This window comes from Marmota monax, unplaced genomic scaffold, assembly GCF_021218885.2.
Source record: "Marmota monax isolate L192 unplaced genomic scaffold, Marmota_monax_Labrador192_F-V1.1 WCK01_AAM20220418_F8-fsc00240, whole genome shotgun sequence".
Taxonomy (NCBI): Eukaryota; Metazoa; Chordata; class Mammalia; order Rodentia; family Sciuridae; genus Marmota; species Marmota monax.
Window position 1 is genome coordinate 944,009 of NW_026693696.1, and position 23,839 is coordinate 967,847.

Sequence of the window (23,839 nt, forward strand, 5' to 3'; positions counted from 1 at the left end):
TCATTATGCACAACACAGGCTAAAAGTGTATTTCCAATTCTTGATGCTTGAAGTAATACTAGCAAAGAGCCCTCTGCTGTCAGTACGCTTCTAAATTATCATGGTTACAGAAAGGCCTCTCTAGGAAACTTACACCCAGTGATTGTATATGAAGGGCAGTGAAAGACTGTCCTTTAGTACGCCACATGTTGGACATAGAGGAAGGACCATTGAAGTTTCAGAGTTGACTATGTTCAGTGAGATTTTCACCAAGAATCCTTCCCACCCAAATTGCTTCCTCTAAACAGTCCTGCTTCCTACCTGTCCCTTCCATGGAATTTGATCCTCAAAGCATAGAATAATAATATTCTGCAGGCTAATCTAACATAGGCAACTTCCGGGGAACTAACCTCCAGTAATGATATATAAATAATAGATATATGGTAGAACAAAGGATTGAGATACATAAATTGACTGCTAATCCTGGGTAACAAACACACAATAACCAGATTGAATTTAATCAACACTTTTTACAAAGAAAAATTTTCCTCAAATTGGAATATGTACATAACTACCTTATATAATGTAGATGTGAGTTTTCATCCTCATTCCACTATGTACTAACTGCAAACTAAGAAGTTATTCACCTTTGGCAATCCTACAAATCCTTTTTTTTTTTTTTTAAATAACAAGTCTTAATATATTTGTTATTAAAAGTCAGTGACACAAGATATGTTAACCACTGAACATACTTCTTTGTACATTCTTCGTTTATCTACTACAGGTTTATGAATTTTATGTAGAATCAGTATATGATGGCCATCATGGAGTTAAATGAAGTCATAACATGTTATGATATTTTCTAGTAGTTTTTTTTTCCAAAAAAATATAAGTAGAAATACATTTAGAACTATATTTCAAATAATTTCCTGACCTGGATCACAGATTTAGTTATGTTCCTTATGCATTTGATTTTATACTGTTTTGATGCTGGGAATTGAAACCAGCATTAATTTGCTAAGCATGCACCTGGCCTTAATTATGTTCTCAATGATGAGTAGGCATGTAATAAGTATCTTAAAGTCATATAAAAATACTTATTGCTTAAGGTTAGATCTTATATGGAGATATTAGATTTCAGGAAAAGATTTCCTGGGAATACTTTCTCTTTAAGTTAGTTTAAACACAGTGAAGCAGAGGAAATTAAACGCAATGTGAAAGGATGATTAAGCATAATTTCAGCAGATAATTCATGTTGCTCTAAAATAAAAGAGAGGCTTTAGGGGTTGGGGGTTCAATTGTGTTTTAAAATTTCAGTTCATTAATGCCACACATATGCTTCTTTTTGATCAAAAATAAAGATCCTTTGATTTTTGGTTGACTGAAAATTTTCATATCACAAGAAAAGGGCATTGTGCCTTTTCAAGCTCTCAAATGCATCTGGGTAACCTAAGGCTAGCTATTATAAATCATAAAGAAAGTCAGGTTTATTGAATATCAGATTTCCATTAAATCACATTCATACACAAAGAGACAGTTCAAATTGTAATTGAAGTTGTCAGCTTTCATTCATCTTATAGAGGATTATTCCAGCTGCACATTACTCATTCTTTTGTACTTTGAGTCAATTTGTCTGAGGCTGTTTGCCATAAGAAGATGAAAAAGGACAGACTGAGGTTTCCCTGTTAATTCTAAGAAAACAGTAGTGAGTTTGATCATGAAAAAATACTTTTTTTATTCAAAAATATGTAAGGCATCATCTCATTTTATAAAAATACTTTTTTTATTCAAAAATATGTAAGGCATCATCTCATTTTATGTTTCACCTACAAATCATATAACAAGACAATAAAAGTGATGTACAAATATTAATTAAAATGAGGAAAATGTCAGCCCCCAGAAAGGTCTGAAAATAAAAGTGATTGAGTGATCACTAAAGATGAATGCCAATCAATTTTATTTGAATAAATGAAGGCTTCTTGTGAACTATATTTGAAAATGCTTAGAGAAGATTCATGAAAATTTTAAAAAGTAGATTTACAATAGCATTTAAAGAAATCTCATCCTTACTTTTAGAAATACCTAAATAATATCACCATTGAAAAAACCTCATAGAAGTCACTCTTACTGTGGTCATTAAAAATATGTTATTGTGTATTATCCAAAATTATATGTTATTTGGACACAGAACATGAGCTTTTTATATTAAATCTCAATTATCACTGCCATTAATTGTATGCAATGGAATAACTGAAATGTGAGCTTTATATGGAAGTCAGTTATTCCTAATGCAAAGCAGTAATGTCAAGTACTGAACTTATTTCTATTTATTTTACTTTTTACTAGAAGTCTTTTTTTCTTTTATAATTCTTAAAAATATTTCACATAAAAGCTGACTTAAATATTTAACATTTTAAAGGTTCCTGTAGACATTCCATTTATGCATGCTCCTGATCACCTTGTGGAACTCCTGATCTGTGTGACCAAGAACAAGAGGTCTGCATCAGCCAGCATTCCTGATACACTGAACTTTCCTCCTGGTTCTCTATCTCCAATATTTTGTCATCAACTCACTCATTTATTCATTTGCACTAACTCATTTGTTTACTCTTTCTCTAAATATTTATCAGATCTCAACTATGTGGCAGGCACTATGCTAAACCCTGGGATTTCATTTGTTTGCTTAGAGATGGTCCTGTCATTGTGGTTTAACTCCAGCTGTGGAAATGTAAATAATAGTGAGAGAGCCACACGAATGCAAATTTATACTCCATCCTGAATACAAAGAATCACCTATAATGAAAGATGTTCCTCTGTGGGGAAGAAACTATCCAGCAATTTGGTCTGATCTGTCACTACTGATTCTAACATAATTTTTAATTGAATTATTTATAGCTTTCTTATCCAGGACCTTGATAAGTTTTCATATTTAATCTCATACTATTAAATTTGATTTCCTTTGATTTTTTAAGTATAACAACATAAAATTGGCAAAATTAATATTTATGACTTCTTCTTTTGTAAGGGTCCGGCGAAGCGTCAGAGAAAGACACCACCAAGTGACCACTCATGCAATTGGCAGAAGGGGATTTATTGATCTAGCATGCTAGGGCTCCGTGCCCACTCAAGAAGGGCCAGAGCCCAAAGCAGGGGTTGTGCAATGCTTAAGTACACTTTTTGGGGAGGGCGGGACTTTACATACATCACAGTCTCCTTTAACAAATCATCATACACCATTGGAAAGTCAAACAACAATTCTTAGACTTGATTAGTATATACATTGGAGGGAACAGGTCAGGCTGGAGTGATAGATCATTCCTAAGGAGGGGGTTACATTCAAACTGATTGGTTTGGGCCTTGAATGCCTACATGACAAGCTGCACAGGGTCTTGAATGCTATAAATCAACTAAATGGCCAGTAGGGCATTGTCTTAACTGCCTCAGGAATTTAACCCATGCTTTGCAGTTTAGAAGCAGGTTTACAATGCCTGGTCCTTTACATTTTAACTCAGGCCTTGCAGCTTAGAAACTTTACAATGCCCGGTCTTTTACCCTTTAACTTTTACACTTTAACTCCAATTTCTTTTACCCTTACACTTTTAGTTTGTTGGAAGAAAGCTAGAAATAAAGATATTTTCTGTCTTTCCCTTATTTCATTGTACTTCTGGCCATTTCAAAATATTTCATTATAATGTTGATAAAAGCTGTAGATATTTTTGTGTTGCCCTATTTAATAGGTGATGTCTCAAGAGCAAAACTTGGTTAATTTCATTCAACAAATATTTATGAAATATTCCATGTGCTGGGTACTAATGCTGCAGAGAAACAAAACAAAAATCCCTGTGTTGTAGTGCTTACATTTTAAAAAGTGTCTGTGTTTTATCTGTCCATATGTGTGTAAGTACAAAGTTTCCTATTTGAAGATTGCTGTAGATGGATAATTACCTGAGCATAATAGATACCAAATATTTATCATGGAAACTATGAGATAATAAAACAGTTTTCACCATATCTCCTTGCTTGTCTTGAGGGTTATATAAAGGAAAATTTACATTTTATCCATTAAAAACTCTTATTTACTAAAGTGATTTTTACATAGGCTTAAAAATGTGCTAAGTATTCTCCTCCCATCCAAAAAGGAAATTTCATGGAATGTGTACTCTTTTCTTCAAGACAAATGGGAAAAAAGAAGGACTCTGAGAACCAGTGTAGCCATTTACTCAAAATGTGTTTTCTAGAAGTGTATTGCAGACTTTGGGATGCAGGAAACTGCCCATTACTGAGCAATTGTCTTTTTTTTTTCTTTTTAAATTCAGGAATCTGCTGTATTATTGGAAAACCCCTGAGGATTGTCCTTTTTAGGAAGAGGAAGATCTTTCTTTTTCCAAACTTTTGCACCTAGATAACCTCCTGCTTCTTGCTATTGGCATCATTTTGTTCTTCCAGGCAGACTTGACAAGATGCTTAAACAGGCCAATGCTGTTTCTCTCTCAATGGTAGTTTGCACTTGAAAAACAGCAAGGTTCTAACAATTTAAAAAGTTTCCCACATCATTTCTCCTTGATGTTCTCAGGTCTGAAAAGTCATCTCCAACTTGCACTTATAAGACAAATTCATTTATATTTTTCTAATTCTTTAGCAGATTATATAGGTGCTTTATTTTACTATCAAATATAATAATTTCATTCAACTATTACTTTATTAGTGCTTTCTCAGTTGATTTTGATAAGTGACTCTTCATGCTAAAAAATGTGCACCCAAGCTAATCGCAGGATTTTATACATAAGCACTGAAGAAATAGTTTTTTTTTCACAAATAAATCAATGATAAATAACTAAATGGCATAATTCATCATTTAAGTATGATATATTAACATACCTTACATTAAGTAACCTTAAGTTTACTTTAACTATGATAGACCCAACCTGATCTTTTCTTAAAATTGGGCATCTCGCCACAAAGCCATGAAAAGATAATTTCGGCTTTACTATAAATTACTGCAAATTCTGAACCTGCTTGGAATGCCTGCCCGTGCCTTGAACTCACCCATGCCTGGCTCTCTGACCAGATAGCAGCCCTCTCTGAAACTTAGTGACACCTCATAAATATTGGCCTTCCCTGGCCAGACAAAGACCCTCTCTGAGACTCTAATGGTCCTCATAAATTCTGATGTTGGGGCCAGCAAAAAAATGTAAACTACCATTAGTGCGATGCTTGTCAGAGTTCTGTTATCTGTAACCCCCCTTTGTGTAACTTTCTATAAAGCTGGGCTTAAGGAAAGCTGGGCTGCTGTCTTGTTCCCGCCGTTTTGGGCTGGAAAGGCAGCCCGGCCCGTCGAAATAATAAGCTTGCTTTAATTTGATTTTAATTGGAGTCAGTGGTCTTTTCTTGCATCCTGGTCTAACAACTAACCTTACATTGTACATATGTTTCCAGATTTCCACCATTATTAAGAACGCTATGAAAATATCCTTGTAATTAAACTTTTGCTAGTCTCCTTGATTGAATATTCAAATTGTTTCTTAAAATGAATATTAGTGATTTAATAATTTTTAAAAATTTTTAATGTTTTTCTAAGAAGCATCAATAATATTGAGTATTTGCTATGTTTTGTTTGATTGACAGTTTAAAAAGTAAAAATATATTAGCACACAATCTATTAACTTTTTTTATTAAGCAGTTGGTAAGGTAAATTTCCTATTGTTATTGTTTTTTTCTGTGTATAACCATATGCCAACTCTTCTTTGGTGAACTTAGTTTTCATAGTCTTATTTTACTTTTTCAATCAGAATAGTTGTATTCTTAAAGATTATATAATTGTTTTTATGTTGATAATATAATATAAACAATGAAATGTCATCTCCAACTTGCACTTATAGGACATATTCATTTATATTTTTCTAATTATTTGGCAGGTTACATAGGTGCTTTATTTCACTATCAAATCTTTGTATGTGACGAGTAATTATTCCTTCCCCAAACTTATAAAACTAATTTTTATTATGACTATGATTTTAAAAATTAAAATTTTTAGACCTTCAGTTCTTAATATGTTAGCTTTTAAAATCCTATAAAGGACTTTCTTGAAAAAATGTTTAGACATCATTTATAATTATTATATACAAACTTTGTTTAATCTTTAAATATTTAATTTAATTAGTATCTGCTTAAACATTGTATGTTTGGATTTTCAGGTAAATTTATAGCTTGAAACAAAAGACATTGTTATATTTTGGATATGAGATGTCTGTCCCTCAAAAGATCCTCTTACTGTAGGAATATTCAGAGGTATATGATTAGATCATGTGAGATGTAATCTAATTCGTCCACCCTGGTTTGAATGGACTGAATGGGTGGTTTGTAGGCACGGGGAGTATGGCTGGAGGAGTTGGGTCATTGGAGATGTATCCTGCAAGGGTGCTTCTGTCCTGAGCTGCCATCTCCTGTTCCTGACACTATCATGATCAGAGCAGCTTTTCTTTTCAACTGGGCCCTTCCACCATGATGTTCTACCTCACCTTGGTCCCCAAGCAGTGGAGTTGGCTATCTATTGAATAAAACCTCTGAAACCTTGAGTCCCAAATAAATTTTTTCTCCTCTAAGTTTTTCTTGTCAGGTATTTGGGTCACAGCTGACCAAAATAGAAATATACACAAATGAAATCTACAGTTTTACTCATCTTTATTGGGGTGACTTGTTATTCATACTTCCATTCAGCTTTTAAGAACATAATTTGGCCTGTAGTCAGTCATTCCTTCTGTGCAGCAAAACCCACATATTTCTGCATGTATTACTTGGGGGTAATTTATATGACATACTCCAAACTTCATTTATAACACAGTTTTTGCACGCCTGGTATGTAGACTTCCCATTACTCTATTAAATTTATATTATATCCTAAATTAATATTATAAGATCAAGTCTTTCTGGTTGACTCTCCTTGTTTTTTTTTTTTTTTTTTTTTTTTCTCATCAGTCAGTTTTATCTATTCTTTCCTTTTACCTCTTTAGAGTAAAGAGAATCACATGGAGCATCACATGTTGACTCATCTATTCTTCAGTAGATGAGTTAGTGGTTAGTGCAGGTTTCACTACTTCTCTATTTATGATGGAGATATTAAATTGCACTAGATTCCTCCCCAGTAAATTCGTAATTTTAGAACTTTTTGTGCCATATCCATTTTTCCAAAATATCAGCGCCATGGTGTTAATTTGGGGGTATATACATTTTTTTTGCACTTGAAAAGAAATTTACTCTTTTGAAATAAATAAAATGAGAACATCTTAATGTGCCAGGACATCTACTTTTCAAAAAAGCCAACATGTAATATTCTGACATGTTTACCTTCTAAAACTGACTAATGCAGAATTTAAAATGGAAGATCTGTGTGTACTACTACATGGGTCCTAGTTCTTAGCTACACTTCCTTTGCTTAGAGATGCTGGAGCAGGAGATTTTGACCACAGGCTCCATCTTGTATGTATATCATCTTCCTAAGATTTACCCAATTAAAGATATCTCCCATTCCATTCCCTATATTGTCTTTTTTTTCCTGGCCTAGTAAACTCTTCCTTATCTTTCTAAAAAGCTTTCATGTATTACTTTATCAAATTTCACAATTCTTCTTATAAATACTTTCTTAGTATGTAATGTTTTTTACTTCTCTTGAGGCTGATCATGTTGCAACATGTTAGTTAAGAATCAATTCCTATGTTTTTCTTTCTTTTTTTTCTGGAATATGTTTATACTTTTACTTGAGGTAAAACATGAATAATGCCTTCATGACTGCATGGGAAAAAAAGCGCATAGTCATAGGATGTTTTAAGAATAAAATTACACAGGTGTGGATACAAAATATCAATCAACCACAACAATTTTTAATGCCAGACAACATTGGGCTGTGCCTGGAAATAGGTGCCACCTCACATAAAATCTACCTTGTGCAGTTCATATCTGCTACAGTTTGGTCCACCTTAGAATTTGGCATGCTTAAACAACCCCCACCAAATAAATGCTTATTGATTAAATTATTAATATGTCAGAGAATTAAAAGTAATTTTCTTAGGAAACATAAAGATTTGCATGGAGAAGTTAACTATTACAAGAAAAACAGGTAGGAGTATAAAAGCAGTACAGTGAGTAATGCTTAAGTCTACCAAAGTAAATGACCCAGAAAAGCTTTCCCAGAAGAGGTGACATTAAGATGCACTTTCCAGAGCATATGCTTTTTATTTCTGGGATGAGAGGTGATGCAAGCAATTCTACCTGTGAGAAAAAGGATATGGTTTTAGAAGAAAATGACCCATATAAAAGTCCAGAGACATTATGACACACAGGCCTTAAGTAAGCACCTGTGTCTCCTTTAACTTCCCTACTATTTTCTTTTAAATGTGGCTCCACTTATAATATAATTTCCTCAAATCTACAACAATTTTGGTACATATCTATGATAGACCCAAAATAATTGTCATCACACTAAACATATTCATCATTTTAAAATTACTTTTACCAAATGGCCTCTGAAAATTTGAAAAATTCAAATAACAGATTAATTTCAGTGTATTCTAATATACCTAATTTTGTGAGCAACAGCAAATATCCAAATATGGGGGGTATTTTTCCACATATTTATATTTTCTAAATGCCAAAAGAATTTGCATTTTCATATGCAAACTAGACAAAATAAAATTATCGATAATTAAAGCATTTTTAAATCCAGTTGGAGAAAGTGGTGAAAGACATTCCAGGAGAAAGAAGCAAAGCAGCACAGTAGTGTTTGAAATGGCCTAGCTATTTGATGATAGTTTACTAACCCAGCATCATCAGAATATGGGAAGGGGGTAAGAAGTATTTAGACATCTGGAAAGAAAAGTTTAGAGCAGATTGTAAGGGGAAATTTTTGGCACACTACTACACTTATTTTATATCTACATCTGAGCGAAGCAACATTTTAAGTATTTAAAATTCTGATCCTGATTACTGTCTGGAAATATTAAGCCAGGTTAAAAATATATTTTAATTTGTTTACCTAGCTTTTAAGGTAACACCATGGGGGTAAATGTGCAACATAATTTTAGAGTCTTTCCTGATTGATAGTTATGTATAGTAGTGAATGTAAGGTAAAGGTCTGAACTCTGTTCAAATCTTGGGATGACTTTAAAGATAATCAAGTACAAAGGTTAATAGCAAAGTACCACCAACACTATTGATTTCATGCTCTCTTTTGGTGAAGGAAAAAAAATCTAACAATAGTGAAAATTTTACTAATCTGAAAAGCAATTTGTACATAAAATATTTGCCTTCAACATATAATCATTGAAATGAGAAGATACCCTAAAGACATAGTATGTATATATAACAAGTTGCAGGCTTGGAAGTGGTGAGGTGGTTGCTACTATATGTGAGGCAGAAGTAAATGAAAGAGTGAGAGAGAAATTATTTTAAGCTGTTGCACCAAAACATACACAGGCATAATTACTGCCAGAATCAATATATTAACTTATATATTTCTATCTATCTATCTATCTATCTATCTATCTATCTATCTATCTATCTATCATCTATCAATCTATCATCTATTTACCTACCTATATGCTAAGCAAGCATTGTACCACTAAGCTACAACCTCAGCTCTAAAACAGATTTAAAATTTACCATGAACAAAATACAATAAAAATATATATTCAACTCAATAAACTATTTTGTTAGCTGAATACTACAATTATGATAAAATTGAGAACAATTTCTTAAGAAGTTTAGATATTGTTATATTTATATAAAAACATAAAAGATAAAAAAGGACTTTTATAGCTAAAGTGACTGTGTCAAAATATGAGTCGAGATTCCCCCCCCCACACACACACACATTTTGGAATAATCCCTAAATAAAGAAACAGATTTATAATGAATTTTCTAAATTAGAGTAGAAGCTCTTGCAAAAGTTATGAAGAGAAAAATGTTACTGTATAACAAATGGGAGAAAAATAAATGCATGTGTTTCTTAAACTGATAGTCTATTTTCAATTTCTTGACTTCAATTGTAGAGATTCAAAACTTTTCTGATTGAGTAACTGAAAATATTGGACATCAGATTAATAATATAATAGAAATAAAACTTCAACAAAATATAAACAAATTGATAATAAAAACTTATAAAAACATGTTCACATATTTAATATATAAAGTTAATTGAAACAAAATTTAGATAAAAATGGAATGATTATTCACAATTCTATTTCTTATTCAAATGAAAGGAGAAGAACATTCATAAGAAAAAAAATCAGTATAACAAGTAGTTCCTTAGTGTTTATCAAGAAAGTACAATTAGAAAAATAGGTAGAAATTTAGGTGTGGACAATTATGGTCAATTATGAAAAAAAAAAACATGGTCTTGGTGAGAATTACTTGATTAAAGTCTGGCTGGGTTCTTCCAGAAGGAGAAGAAATTTCCTCCCATGAGAAATGAGTAAACTATATATTGAAGGGCTTATTAGACTTAGTTTTTCTCCACTTGGAATGTAAAAATATTCAATGATCTGAATCCATCATTATTTCCTTATAATCAATGAACCTAGACTCATAAGATCTGACTTACTATTTTCTAAAAGCATTAAAAAACTGAAATAATTCTCAAACCTCCCATACTCTAGGAACATTATCTTTAATCTCCATATCCTTCTTTTGTTACATCATAAAACACTTAAATATTATTTGATTATTCTTTCTGAATACTTGTAGATTATTTAAAGTAGCTACAAAACATATATAAAGATTAAGTTCAGAATTTCTTTTATATAAGATCTGTATGTTTCATTATTTAGGTTATGTATGTTATTAAATATTGTTTTATAAATTCTAAAATAACATCAATAAATTAAATTAAGCATTCCAGAAAGAATATTTTATTTAGCTGAATGTAATTGTATCTCCGTGTGCTGATTAGAATGTGAGACATATTTAGATTGTAAGGTGAGCAGATCTGAGAATAAGTGAACACATGGTATGAAAGAGTAGAATGTTTTAAAGAAACCAGATTTTGTTATGCAAGATAATTACTTTCTGTAACTGCATCTGCTTTAGAGTTTTTTGTTAGTTGGAATCTAAGACAACCTAACTTAAACATTATTTTTCTATTTTCAACCATGTACATAAATATATAAATAAATGATTTTGTTTTTTTTCAAAATTCTATGTGACAAAATTCTCAAAATTTTAGTTAAAAATTCAAAGAGGGCACAGGAGGCTTATTTTATCAAGATAAAAATTTATTCATTAAATTTTATAAATATCTTACAGTTAAAAGAACAAATAATTTAATAAAATTACTATGAGTTGATATTAATATTTTTAAAAAAAAAATCATGCTGGTAACTTCCCAGAAAAAAAATTAAAGTTCTCAAAGAATAATATAAGAATTATATAAAACCATAGGCTTATTTCTTCTTATTGGTACACCTTAGTTATACAGAACAGTGGGTTTCCTTGTGTTGTACCCTGTAAACCACGCTTATAAAATACTTTGATTTAAAGCATTCCCCTTAACCTGTCTCCCACTTTGCTCTGATTACCTTCCTCTACAATAAAAGGCTCCTTATTATGCTCCTGATTTTTTTGTTTGTTTGTTAAATTTCTTCTTCTAGCTTCTTCATATGAGGGAAAACCTGTAATGTTACTCTTTCTGACTTTGGTTTATTTTGCTTAACAATGTCATCTCCAGTCCCATCAATTTTCCTGCAAATGACTTAATTTTATTTTTATTTATGGATGAATAAAATTTTATTATGTACATAAACCACATTTCTTTCTTTATTTTTCTGTCAGATGACATCAAGGCTAGTCCAATAACTTAATCATTGTGAAATATATTCCAATAATCATGGTGTGTATGTATCACTATAGTATGCTGAGTTTAATTCTTTGGGAGTAATACCAAGGAGTGATATAACTGGATCATATGCTAGTTCTATTTTTAGTTTTTTTATGGAAACTCTAAACTGATTTTCATAGCAACTGTACTAGTTCACATTTTTACAAGGAGTTCCTTTCTCTACACATCCTCATCAGAATTTGTTATTGTTTGTGTTTTGTTTAGTTCTTTTTTTTGTTGTTATTGTTGTTGTTGTTTGTTTGTTGGTGCTGTGGATTGAACTCAAGGCCTTATGCATGCTAAGCAAGCACTCTGCCAACTGAGCTACAGTTCCAGCTCTATTGTTTGTGTTTTGATGATTGTTTTCTGATTGGTGTAAGATAGAATTTCAGTGTACATTTGATTTTCATTTCCCTAATTGCTAAAGACATTGAAAACTTTTTTACATATTCGATGGTCGGTCACTTGAATTTCTTATCTGAGAAATGACTGTTATTTTGTTCATTATTTTTAATTTTGTTATTATTTGTTTATTTTTAATGTTAAGGTTTTTCAGTTCTTTTAAAATCCTGGATATTAATCCTTTGTCAGAAGAGTAGTTAGCAAACATGTTCTACCATTCACTAGACACTTTCTTCATGGTGTTAGTTGTTTCTTTGCTATGCAGAAACTTCTTAATTAGATGCTATCTCATTTATTAATTTTTGGCATTATATCCTGAGTTTTGGGTTGTTATATGTAGCATTTATCATAATAAATTCCGCTAAATTCCTTCTATTTCTAGTTTTTTCAGGGCTTTCATCATGAAATGATCTTGAATTTTGTTACAGACTTCTTTGCATCTATTGAAATAATTGTGCAATTTTTCTCCTTGTTTCCAATTATGTCATGTATTACATTTACAGATTTGCATAGGTTGAACCATCCTTCCATCCCTGGGGGGCCAAGGGGGGCAATTCAATCATTGTGTGTGATCTTTTAGATGTTTTTAAATTTGGTTTGCAAGTGTTAATTTAAGACCTTTGTATGTTTTTTCATTAAAGTTATTGGTCATAATTTTCTTTCATTTTAGGATCCTTATTTATCTTTGGTATCAGTGCTTCATACAATGAGTTTGGAAGTATTCTCTCCCTTTCTAATTCACACAATATTTTGATAAGTGCTGGTGTTAGTTTTTCTTAAAAGATCTGGTAAAATTAAGCTGTAACCCATACAATTTTATGTTAGAGTCTGTAAACAAGTCAAAATAACACCTGGCATTTTGCCAGGGGAATGTTAGAGTTCATAAACAAGTCTGGATGGTGCCTGGCAAAATGCCAGAGGGAGTGGTTTGAGAAGTAACAAAAGCGAGCCATTAAGTGTGGAGATTCCTGATTGGTTGACTGATGTATCTAGTTTATGCTAATTAGATAAGCTGTGTGGAATGTATAAATACTGCTCCTGTCCTACAATAAACGGCTCCTACTCCCTACTCCTGCTGTATCAATGCACACAAGTTGTTCCTCACACCCCCCCCCCCCCCTGGTTATTTTGCTGCAGCCGGACAGCGGCAATTTTAGACTGCTCATTTTGGTGAGTCTACTTAATACCATTACTTTTAACTTGTCTGTTTAAGTTTTCTATTTCCTCTTGGTAGGTGTATGTGGCTAGAAATTAAGATGTTTCTTTCAAATTTTCCAATATACTGAAACATAAGTTTTCAAAATTGTCCCTAATGATCCTATGGATTTTAGTGGTGTCTCTTTAATATCCTAGTTTTCATATCTATTCTTATTAATTTAGATCATCTCTTTTTTCTTTTGGATAGCTGGACTAAGTGTTTATCAATCTTGTTTATCTTTTTAAAGAACCAATAGTCTCATTGACCCTATTAGTTTTATTTTTAAATTTTCTATTTTATTATTTTAGCTTTGATCTTTATTATTTATTTCCTTCTCTTAGTTTTCAGATTGGTTTGTTCTTGTTTTTTTTTTTTGGTGACCTTAAGATTCATGATTAGGTTATCCTTTTCTTTCTTTCTTTCTTTTTTCTTTTCTTCTTTTTTTTTTTTTTTTTGAAATTTTTTTCTGATTTTTTTATGTGAGAACTCCTAACTAAAACTTTCTATTACTTCATTAGCTGTATCACACATATATGGTTATGTTGCATTTCCATTTTTGTGTTATTTAATTTTTTTAATTCCCCTCCTCATTTCAGCAATAATTAATTCATCATTCAAAATTGTATTGATCAATCTTCAGGTACAATTTTAGTTTCTGAGATATTTTTTGCTGTTGATTTTTAAATTCATTCCATCATGCTCTGAAAAGGTGCAAGAAATTATATAAATTTAATTTTGTGTTATTCCAGAATTGCTTTGTGCTCTAATATATGATTGATTTCTATAAGCAGGTGAAAAACAATGTATTCATTTGCTATTTGGTGAAATATTCTTTCAATGTGTCTTAAGACTATTTGACCTATAGTACACATTAAATATCTTCTGTCTTTGTTGATTTTCTGCGTGAATTACCTCTATGTTGGTAATAGTGCTGCACTGAAGTCCCCTACAATTAATGTGTTGGTGCCTATGTGTCTTTTTGTGTCAACTACTGTTTGTTTTATGTAATTTGACACATGAAAATTCATGGCATAAATATTTAAAATTGTTATACAATCTTATATTGTTATTCAATTTACCACTATGCAATGTCCTTCCCTGACACTGATGACTGATTTTGACTTGAATTCTACTTGGCCAGATATGAGAGTGGCTCCTTCTGCATGTTTTCAGATGCCATTTGCATGAAATACATTCTATCATTTCATTTTCAGTCTGTAAATGCATCTGCTTGTTATTTCCACCATTAACATGGTGCATGAAATGAATAGAAAAAGTAGAAGAAGCAAAAAGTGAAGGAGAAGTGAAGAGTGGGAGGGAAAGGATACACAAGAAGCATAAGTTAGAAGGCAGCAAAAAGAGGAGAGAGTTTTGTTATGTTATTTTTTTGTTTTGGATTAAGGTAAGATTGATACCAAGTGATTTTATTTTACTTGTCTCGTGTAATTACAATATAGGAATTGAGGTTAAGACATTTTTAGAATTCTCTGGTGAAATTACTCTTGGTAAATTTACAGAATTTTGCATATATAGAAATTGAATATCATAATTACTAGATTTAAGGATGATGAGAATATGATCTAGTTGCAAATATTTTAATGAAATTCCAAATAGTAAATTAAAATAGTAATTCTGAAAAACTTTGGAATGCTTTGATATATACATAAGACATTCTACAAATTACTAGACATTTTTTCTTATCATTTGGCTTTAATTCAATTACACATTTGAAAACCTAAAAAAAAAAATTCAGAATTTCCAAGAAAAATTGAGTCTATTTCAGAATTTCCAAGAAAAATTTAGTCTATACTATATTGAGTAGTTTTTTTATGTTCTCAACTATTTTAGACACTTTCATTCAATATTATATTTTATTTATTTTTTAATCATACATATTCAATAGATAAATGAATTGAGACACAAATTTCACTGGGCAATTTAGAACTGAATCAATGTTTTCTAAACAAAAATTTTCAGTTCTAGCAGCTTTTTTAGATACTTTATCAAAAATAAGATATTTATTTTCCATTTCCCCTAAACTTTAATTTTGACCATCAAAAATGAAGAAAGATGCTTTTTAGAATTTAGATAAGCTTATATTAGATCACATTGTTAAAATGTCATAATAAAATGCAAAGTTAAAATTTTAAAATCCTAATGTAAAGTTTATGTAGAGATATTTATTATCTATAACATTAAAATAGTTTTAGATACTCTCCCAAATATTAAAATTAGGAGTAAATTTTAACTACTGTATACCAAAAAAACATAGTTATTCTAATTTTTCAAGTTAAGTTCTCTTTCTTCTAATTTGTTACTAATTTCATATAGTATTTTTTATTTTAATGTATTGGGTTGATAATTTAAATAAAATGAAAAAAAACACTTTACAAATATAAATATGTCCATGGTACCAATATACTATAAAATAATACATGTATATAAAGAGGAAAGTGTTAATGAAACCATCTTAAGTCATTGGATACATTTTTAAATTAAATTAAAAAAACTCATCATGTGTAGTGTAATGTTTATGTACTTCATACAATACAAATAATGGAAGAAGAATAAAAATATCACCATTCTAGTGAAGAAACTGTCACTTTTCCAGAAAGTTAAGGGAGAAAAATAATCCAACATATTGAGAAAAATAAAAACAGTTACACACACACACACATACACACACACACACAATGAGTTTTCAAACACCCATTACTCAAATTTTAGCATCTTAGAAAAATTGCTGTGAAGAGAGCAATATTGGAGATGAATTTAATAATTGTATAAAATTTGGAAAAAGAAAAAAATGATTTCAACAAAAATATTGATTTTCTGATAAATAATTTACATGAGTTGTTTACTGTGTACAACAGTGGAGCCCAGTGAAGAATTTTTGCAATTTGATACTGATATGAAATCTGTGGTTTAGGAACTCTTAACCTGTGAAAGTAAGCAGGAAAGACTGCAGTGATCAGTGGAAGGAAAATGAATCATTTCAGTGGCAGCTATCATAACCAAAGCATAGTTTTGTACATTCAGGCTGAAATAGCAAAATATCATTTAATGAGTGGCTAACAAATAACAAAAATATATTTCTTTACAGTTCTGGATGCCAGAAGTTACAGGATTGAAGATTGGCATATTCAGTGTCTATAGAAGGATAGCTTTCTGGTTCAAAAAGTCCACTTTTACTGTAACATTGCATGGTATAAGGGTTCACTTTTGTAAGGATACTGCTCCCATTTTTTAAAATTATCTCATAAAATTTCCTAGCCTAATATTATCACCTTGAAGATTAGACTTCAAAATATGAAATTTGCGGTATATGAGAGCATGAATTTTTGTTTAGTACCTCTGTATTACCATATATTGGAGTAAAAACACACATAAATTTGCATAAATTACAAATTGGACTTGTTGGTTGACATAATTACATAGTCCACAATTGTTATCAAATCCAAGTGGATTTATTTCCATGATATAACTTTGTGTTTAAACTCAACTTCCTTTATATTTTATAAAATTTGTTTATCTTTACATTAAGATAGCAACCACAACTCACCCTGTATTGACACAAGTAGATAGTACACTGGATAGTAAATAGTACATCATAGTACATTGGTATAGAATCATTATTCTTCTTTATCTCAGGAATTTTGGAAAGAAAAGTTTGCATGTTTGTTTGTTTTTTATTAAAGTAGGTAATTCCTGGGCAATGCCTGGAGTTTGTTAATTCACATTAACTTCAGAAAAAAATATTCTTCCCCAGAGTAACCACCACAGGAGAACATAGAATCTGGCTGATTGACCACCTGGGGGCATGTGATTCATCCGATTCATCCTTGAGACTGAAGTGGAGTCAATTTGCATTGGTAAAACAGACATAAAAGAATAGGGAAAGAAAATTTTTCAATAGATTAAGTTAACACTGTCAATTACCATAACAAGAATGATGAAGAATTTTGAAAGATATTTGGCTTTATCAACTTGAAGAGATAAGTAACTTTCTGGAAACAAACTCAGAAGACTATCATGTGAATAATTCAGTATCATAATTTATTAAAATAGAATAAGTGGTGAAGCAAGTACATATATGTTTTTCAAAATTGTAATGATAAATGAAAGGGGAAGATTCTAATTTTTTTTTCTTGCTTTATGTCCATTATACAAGATCTTCAACTTCATTAAAATCTTATCTCCCTTCTTTTCCTCAGTCTCACATCAGTTTTTCTCACGAAGCAAGCCAACTCTAAATGTGCAATTTTGGAAACTCTCTTTAAAATATCCTCACTGCATTGTTCTTTATCATATACTTCTCTCTCCTTCACAACTTATTTCTTATCATTTCAGCTATCTATCATGTCCTTTGCATTCACAGTGAAAAATCCTCAATGAAGAAAGCCAAAACTTGTAAGATTTATTAGGACCCTGAAATTAGAGAAAGTTTAGGGGAGCTAACCACAGGTATTAGGAATCAATTCTTTTCCTTATCAACACTTTAAATGTCCCCTTGTCAACTCTCTATCCCAGTACCATAGACTTTGTTATCAGTAGATAAATGAGTTTCCTCTTTTACAAAAGAAATTGCACCTGGGCAGCCAGAACACACTCTTAATATCCCACCTTCCTATCTTGCTATAGCTATTGAGTATTTACATTTCTCCATGGGTCTTAACGCAGAAAATTTAAATACACTTGTCTAAGTAATTTCTGTGCAAATATAAGACATAGACTAAAAGGTACTTGAAATAGAGCTCTGTGTATGTCATGCTAAAGGTGTGCTAAATGTCTCCAGAAAAGGTGTGCTAAATGTCTCCAGAAACTGCTTACCTTCATTCAGAGAACATACCTGACTTAGATTTTAAAGCAAAATGTGTTTAATATCAATTGCAAAGTAATTCTAAATAAAGGGAGCAGTCTGAATAGGTGTCAGAGATAGCAAGTGTTACAGAATCATGAGAATGGCAAATATTTAATTTTTATCAAAGCAAGTAGATACATAGTAATGACATTATGAAGGAGATTTTATACACACACACACACACACACACACACACACACACACATATATATATATATATATATATATATATATATATATATATATATCTTATTTAATATAAGATTAGCGGATTTATTTCCATGATGTAAATGTAATTTTGTGTTTAAACTCAACTTCCTTTATATTTTATAAAGTTTAATATACACACACACACAGACACACACATACATATATATCTTATTTAAGAAAACAAAGAAAAACAGAACAATAATAAATTATCTCTTTGGATTCATCCCCCATGATGCTTTGATTAAGTTGGTAATAAGTTTCTGTGAGAACATGATGAGGGCTTAGGCCAAAATACTCAGAGTGAGGAGAGAATGGGAGATAAGAGAATATTTACAGGTACCATCAAGTCTTCCAAGGAGTTTGGTTGATAAAAAAACAATCAGTTTAAGGTTGCTAGTTAGACAGGAATTGTAATGGGATGTATTTATCTACCTCTATCCTTTTGATTAGGGAGCCACATTTACCCACATCCCTTGTGCTTTAAGTTTGTTGGACAAAAGCATATCCTGCAGTCCAAATACATCAATTAGAATATTGTTTTTAGGAATCATTTTGGGCTGTGGAACAGATTTCCTATTCTTCCCATTAAATATGACACCACAAAAACCATGTGACTGTGTATCTTCCAAAATACACTTTCTCAGCCATATGAGGAGAGACAGCAGTTACAAAGAAAACATAGGAATTTATTAGATAAGAATGATAGGCAAATTACTACAGCCTGACTCAGAGCACCTGATATCTAATAGAACAGAAAAACAAAGCATTTGGATTTCAGTTAGTTAGTCAAAAAGTTTAGATCGTGATTCAGCTAGCTAGGATTTATTTCTGCTATATAGAAATAAAAGTTTCTTGATTTAAATAAATATTCACTTGCATTTCAAAGTAAAATTTCTTAAATGGTTAAGAAGAAAATCTCTCCTGTTAGGCCAAGTTTGTGGCTCAGTGGTAGAGCTCTTGCTTACTATGTGTGAGTCACTGGGTTCCATCAATCCCCAGCACCACATAAAAAAATAAACAAATAAAATAAAGGCATTGTGTCCATATACAATTAAAAAAATCTCTCCTGTTAAAATCAGTATTGTTCATTTTTTATGATTCTCATTCTACCTTTCCAATGAATTGGATCAACCAATTCATTTGATATAAGGGGGGCAACTCAATACAGAGCAGGGAGGAAGAGCATGAGAAGAAGATTATCATCAAACAGGGATGAGAGGTGGGAGGGAATGGGAGAGAAAGGGGGAATTGCACGGAAAGGGAAGGAGACCTGCATTGTTATACAAAAATACATATTAGAGGATATGAGGCAAAGAGGAGGAAAAATAAATAAATAAATAAATAAATAAATAATAGAGTGAGAGAAATGAGTTATGGTAGATGGGGTAGAGGGACAGGAGGGGAGGGGAGGGGAAGGGGGGATAGGAAGGGGATAGGAAGGGCAGCAGAATACAACAGACACTTGTTCGGCAGTATGTATAAACGTGGCTGTATAATCAACGTGATTCTGCAATCTGTACATGGGGGATTAATAAGAATTCATACCCCATTTGAAACAGATGTATGATACATGTTATGTCAAGATCAATGTAATGTTTTGAGCAACCAATAAATTTCTGATGCTTAAAAATAAAATATTAAAAAAAAGTCAAAACACACCCCTACTTGGTGCTGGGCATTAAATCCAATGTTTTGTGCACATGGTCTACTGTTACTACTATTACTACTGAGCTCCATCCCCAGGTCCTTATTTCCGTTCTTATTCTTGAATATATATGTAATACTATTAGAAAAGGGGAAAAAAAAAGATTTATTTTCATGAATAAAATTCAAGGTTACAAATTTTTCTTTAAATGATAATAAGATTATAGCTTCTGAATAAAAATTTCTTTTCAAGCTTTTAGGACATCTGTAGACTATAAAATGGTTTATTAATAAAAGGTTCTTGATTTAAAAAAATATTCACTTGCATTTCAAAGTAAAATTTCTTAAATGGTTAAGAAGAAAATCTCTCCTGTTAGGCCAAGGTTGTGGCTCAGTGGTAGAGCTCTTGCTTACTATGTGTGAGTCACTGGGTTCTATCAATCCCCAGCACCACATAAAAAAAAATAAACAAATAAAATAAAGGCATTGTTTCCATATACAACTAAAACAAAAATTTTAAAAATCTCTCCTGTTAAAATCAATATTGTTCATTTTTTTATGATTCTCATTCTACCTTTCCAATGAATTGGATCAACCAGGTTTTATCTTCATTTGTTACCCTTTTATTAAACTTTTGTAATAGTACTGTTGAAATACAACACACAGAAAGAAAGCAAAACAAATGTACAAATGTGTGTGATTCAGCTTTCCTCTCTGTGAACAGTCAGGTAACTCCCTTTTTTTTTTTTTTTTGTGATGCTGGGGATTGAACCCAGGGCCTTGTGCACGTAAGGCAAGAACTCTACCAACTGAGCTATATCCCCAGCCTCGTTTTTTTTCTCTAAAAAAAAAAAAAATCGATTTTCTCACCATACCTTTTATTTTGCCTCTTTCTGAATCTTATATAAACAGAACAATTCAGTATTATTGATGCCTATGGTTTAGAAACCCACATACGTGAGATACACCACTTCTCAGTTGTTAGATAGTTGTGCTAAATATAACCAGAAAGCTATCATCAGATTATAACTTATAAACTGAGCTTTCAAATTGACAACATAAGACACTCTGGGACCCTTTAAACTTTCACATTGATTTTTTTTTTCAGTTTCTATATATTTCTCTATAAAATTACTTTGTTGTTATTCTTGTCATTTTACATTTCTATAAAAAAATCTCTAACTAGCAGTTGTTATTATTTTTACTCATGCTCTTTTATGTCAATCTTCTCCCCTTATTATAAAATTTTATATTTATACCACTATAATTTCTTATGTTCTGCATTTTTATGTGAATTCGATCTTACATTATTAAGTATTTTGTAACTTATCTTCTAAATTACTGTAATGAATTAAGTGTTGTACTTCTGTTGTTTCTCTAGAATTTATTAGCTACTTGTGTTCCTATTTACATTTCTATATCTTTCTTGATAAGGTCTCCAAATTTACTGCCATATTTTGAATTTGATTTTCTTTTTACTGAGTGGAAATCATTGTTTTGGGGTCTGAATACATGTCTTTGATACATAAAATATGTAAATATCTTCTTTCTGTGGTACCTTTTCCCCCCACTTTTACAGTGTATTGGAAAGCAAAAAATAAATGCAATTTCAAAAAATTTCAATGTAACTTGATTTTTCTTTGATTATTTCTGAGTTTTTATTGGTTTTATTTAAGAAACTTTTGCTGATCTCAAGTTTTGAAAGTGGTTTTCCCTTGTGTTATTTGTTCATTTCCAAAATATAATTGAAACTCTTATGCATGCATATAGTATTTGTTATATTTAATGTTTGTACATGCTGTATTGAAGATTTTGAAGGTTTTTTTGTGTTCATATAAATTGTTCATGTGTTCATGTAACCACCTTGAAACATTTTTATTTTTCTATTGAATTACCTTAACAAATTGCTTAAAGATCAGTTGACCATATATGTGAGGATCATTTCTGGGGGTTTTATGCACTGTACTTATTCATCAGTGTTCTATTAAGGAAACACCTGAAATAGAAGGGTTGTATCATAACTCTGGACCCAGGTAGTCAGGTTCTGTGTCTCACAAATTTGAGGAATGAAATCACAAGACACAAGGGTCAGAGCAAATAATAGAAAGAAAGCAGAACTCCTGATAGGGAGAGGCCTCAAGAAAGGGATGTCAAGGGTTTGTTGTCTGAGGGTTTTTCAAGGTTTATCTGATGGCCCAGCCCAGGAGACAGGTAAGGTGAGGGATGTCAGCATGGACCAACCAAGCTCTTTGAACTCAAAGCTTAATAAACCAATCATCAAGAAAACATTCAGCATGTGATTGGTAACTTCACTTAGCATTATCTTCTCCAATGCCATTCATTTACCTGCAAATGCCATGATTTTATTCTCTTTTATTGCTGAGTAAAATTCCATTGTGTATATATGCCACATTCTTTTTTATACATTCATCCACTGAAGGGCATCTAGATTGGTTCCACAGTTTAGCTATTGTGAATTGTGCTGCTATAAACATTGATGTGGCTGTGTCCCTGTAGTATGCTGTTTTTAAGTCTTTTGGGTATAAACCGAGGAGAGGGATAGCTGGGTCAAATGGTGGTTCCATTTCCAGATTGCCAAGGACTCTCTGTACTGCTTTCATATTGGCTATACCAATTTGCAGTCCCACCAGCAATGTGGTGTATGAGTGTACCTTTTTCCCACATCATCACCAATACTTATTGTTGTTTGTCTTCATAATAGCTGCCATTCTGACTGGAATGAGATGATATCTTTGAGTAGTTCTCATAGTGGGGTAGGGAGGGGGAGCATGGGAGGAATAGATGAATTCTAGATAGGACAAAGGTGTGGGGGGGAATGGGAGGGGCAGGGGATTAGAAAAGATGCTGGAATGTGATAGACATCATTATCCAAAGTACATGTATGAAGACACAAATTTGGTTTCAACATACTTTATATAAAGAGATATGAAAAATTGTGCTGTATATGTGTAATAAGAATTGTAATGCATTCTGCTATCATTTATTTTTTAATCAACTAAAAAAAAATAAGCCAATCATCAGTGCATATTTTCAATTATCTATTATATAATTATGAGGACAGGTCTCACCTGATAGTTTTTGACAAGTCAGAAAGAGGAAACATTTTGTGTAGGGGGTATGCTGTGGTCAGCCTTTGATAGGGGTAAAGCTAAGGTTATTTAAGGAAGGGCTGCTGTGGTTCAAGCTGTGAGGAACAGAAATAAATATTCTGTCAGAAGAAGACCTTGTGGTTAACACTGACAGGGAGGAGCAAGCAACAGGATGTCATTCAGAACTGCTTCTCCTTTCAGGTTGGTATGACATCCCCCTCCCCTCCTGTCCTTCTCCAAGGCCCTTATCTCGACTTCCAATGAGAGATCTATCTTCCTGTCTTAATATCATAATGTAAGATTGGTTTGATGTTATAGTCCTCTGTCCCAATGATTTTCAGACGGGTTGAACTCTTCAGTGTGCTTGCCTCTTGCCAAGACCACAATGTCCTATAGCTTTAGAGGAAGTGTGAAATCTGGCAGCATGAGTCTTCCGTCACAAATTTGTTTTGGCTCTCCTAGTTACTTCATAAAATTATAGAATTAGATTGTAAATTTCTACCAACCAACCAGATAGGATAATAAATCGTGCTGTGTTGACTGTGTAGTTCAACAGGAGAAAACTTGAA